Raw genomic sequence first — 509 nt, forward strand, 5'->3', positions numbered from 1 at the left:
TTGTCTTAGCATTCCATCCTTTCTCCATATTTTCCCTTTAATTTCTTCTGCTTTTAAGACTCACATCGCACTTACGTAATCTTTTCCCCTCAAGATAGAAGGAGAAAAGGGGGGGGGGGGGGATTAACTGAGAAAAAAAATACAAAAATAAGTAAATAAACAAATAGGAAATTGAAATAAAACAAAATATAAACAAAAAATATTCTACCGACACTAATAGCAATAAAATTAAAATAAATTTAAAGAAATATATGGCACATGATTTCGCAATAAAATCACTTTATCATATTTTTATTTTCCCTCATAATACTTCATTGATGAGTAAATATAACACAGAATTCTACAGAAATGCTACAAATCTACCAGACTGAAAATACTACATCTCTTATTTTCATATTCGTGAGAGTATTTACCCTTTCGGTTTTTGGTCACGTTAATGATCACTATAGTAACTGCATTCTGGCGTAAAACAGGGTTCAAGGGATTATAGATTAAGATTCTGCATTTAA

This window comes from Penaeus monodon, chromosome 30, assembly GCF_015228065.2.
Source record: "Penaeus monodon isolate SGIC_2016 chromosome 30, NSTDA_Pmon_1, whole genome shotgun sequence".
In the NCBI taxonomy this organism is placed as follows: domain Eukaryota; kingdom Metazoa; phylum Arthropoda; class Malacostraca; order Decapoda; family Penaeidae; genus Penaeus; species Penaeus monodon.